The sequence below is a fragment of the Rousettus aegyptiacus genome, unplaced genomic scaffold (genome assembly GCF_014176215.1).
Source record: "Rousettus aegyptiacus isolate mRouAeg1 unplaced genomic scaffold, mRouAeg1.p scaffold_m13_p_16, whole genome shotgun sequence".
In the NCBI taxonomy this organism is placed as follows: Eukaryota; Metazoa; Chordata; class Mammalia; order Chiroptera; family Pteropodidae; genus Rousettus; species Rousettus aegyptiacus.
This window is the reverse complement of record NW_023416291.1, coordinates 6975211-6977706: the sequence shown is the minus strand read 5'-3', so window position 1 is coordinate 6977706 and position 2496 is coordinate 6975211. Positions and strand designations below refer to the sequence as shown.

General features: G+C 43.5%; 1 pseudogene; it reads left to right on the top strand.

Moving 5' to 3' along the window:
- The first annotated feature begins 512 nt into the window (after positions 1-512).
- LOC118612760 lies at positions 513-631 on the top strand (annotated as a pseudogene).
- The last annotated feature ends 1865 nt before the right edge of the window (positions 632-2496 follow it).

The following is a 2496-nucleotide window of genomic DNA, read 5'->3' as shown; positions in this document are numbered from 1 at the left end:
ATTTTATCCATTTGAATTGACTACTTACAGTTTTTCTGAAAAGATATATAAGCTATAGTATATTATCTTCTTCAAAAATTTTCTTTTTAGCCATAAGATACACTTTAATTATTTTAAAAATTATTAAAATCCCAGGCATGAGACCAAGAGAAATACTGCAAAGATTATGTTCAGTCTCAATATGCAATAAAAATGAGTAAATAAGTAAACAATACTGTAAGTGTAGTCTAATGAAGTTCTTATTTTTCCTATAATTAAATTATTTTTCGACAAATCAAATTTTATTTCCTAAAAGAGAGAAACAACTACTTATCCCGGCATTCAGGAATATTGACCACTTGTCCAATCTAATCTATTATATTATTACTAAATGTTCCAACCTTAATACATGTTCTCTCCTTAGATGTGACTACAACGGACACATCTTGTCATTTTTACCTGGCTTTGCCTGTACACTTTGAACCTTCATTTCCTTGCTCCCTCTGAGACATGTCCCCGACATCTTTCAAGCTGTCTACGGCCACGCCACCCTGAACATGTCCGAGCTCGTCTGATCTCAGAAGCTAAGCAGTGTCAGGCCTAGTTAGTACTTGGATAGGAGACCACCTAGGAAGACCTGGTGCTGTAGGCGGTAAAAACAAACAAAGAAACCAAACCAAACCAAAACAAAACAAAACAAAACAAAACAACAAAACAAAAAACAGCAGAAAGATTGTGACAATCCTAAAAGAGGTCCCTCATTTTCTGGCTTTCATCCCCACTGGCGAGTGAGGTTTGAGCCCCTTCCTGTAGTATATTAGTCAGCCTTGCTGTTGCTTCAGCCAGCTGAGTTTGGCGGAAATGATACTACGTGATTTCCAAGGCAGGTCATGAAAGTCATCGCAACTTCCTTTTGGTTCTCTCAAAACTTTTGCTTGTAGCAAATTATATCTATGGAGATGCTCCCTCCTAGACCCATGAGCCTACATGTGAGAAGCTCAGTGCAGATGGAAAAGTCACGCGTAGGTGCTCCTTTCGACAATCCAGGCTGAGCAGACATTTTCAGCCATCATGTTCCATCCCCAAGACACAGGAGTGAAGAAATCTCCAGGTGACTGTAGTCCAAACTGCCTCTGGCTCATCCAAAGCTCTTTGTGTGTTCCTAGCTAAGCCCTGAGACACCATGGGACTGAGACAAGCCAGCTCTGCCAGGTCCCCTTCTCAAGCAGGGCCTCTACCCTCTTGGGGGACAATTTTCTCTGAATATTTTCATGCCTCCCCATGGTCCAGGCCTCGTGAGCGAAGGGCACTGCAAGGACGATTGCCTAACAAACAGCCTTGGATGCTACTGAGAGTCTGAAGAAATAGAAGTCTCATGAGAGATTTAAAGACGAAACTCCCTTTCTTTCTCCTTCCTGGAGAAACTTGCTTAGAATGAACCCATCTCTATTCTCCCACAAAGAGAAATGCTTAATAAGGTTGGTAAATGTATCATAATCTCTGAATCTCAGTGTTGCAGATAACATTTATTTGTCTCTCATATTGCTCTATGGGGATCAGGATGCTGGCTGCTGTACTTTGCTATGAGTAATCAGCTTTCTGTTTCTCTGATCGAGAACGCCTGTGTCTGCTGCCAACAACCACACACACACACACACACACACACACACACACACACACACACACACACACACACACTGTGGCAGGCTTGTTTGCAAATATATGTAGTAAATTTGAGACTTGGAAGCTGAGCAAGGAAAAAAAATATGACCACCAGGTGGCAGTAACACACAACAGGCTTTTTTTGGGTGGGGTTTTGACCATTTGCAAGGGGTGGGGGGCTCCACAAGAGCTCTTCCAGAACCCACAGCATTGGGGGTCACTAACCAGAAAGTGAGGAAGGCAAGGGAATGCCCAGGAGGAAAGGGAATCACAGAAGGGGCTCACTCTGCACATGACGTCTTAATGGGGGGAACTCCCAAGAGCAACAGCAGTTGCATTTTTAGCCCCAGGTTTTAACTAATCTCTGCAGCACAGTTTCATGGTATATGTCAAATAGTCAGTTTCAAAATAGCTAAAGTATCTGCTTACTTTGGATGTATTTAAAACAACCAGACTGTAAAAGTCTGAGTTTGGCACTGGACAGCTTTTGAGCCGTGGGTCTCCAGTCCGCTGGAGGCCAATACCAGGGATCATCTTTGGCTCCTTTGGATAAAGTAGCTGAATAACATCTCACAGTCTCTGACTCAACGCACCTTCGCCTGAATCTGAGTGCACTTGTGTCTCCTTTGACCAACAGAAGCTAGCAGAAGTGATGCTATGATTCTCGGCTATGAAAGGCCATGTAGCTTCTCCCTTGGTCCCTAGAAAAGCTTGCTCTGCTGACACTGTCACTCGCAATCCAGACCTGACCATCAGAAACCAGTCGCTAAGCCTGTGAGAGGCTCAAGTCAAATGGAGAGGCCAGGTGCAGGTCCTCTGGAGGACAGGTCCGACTACCCCTGATTTTGACACATC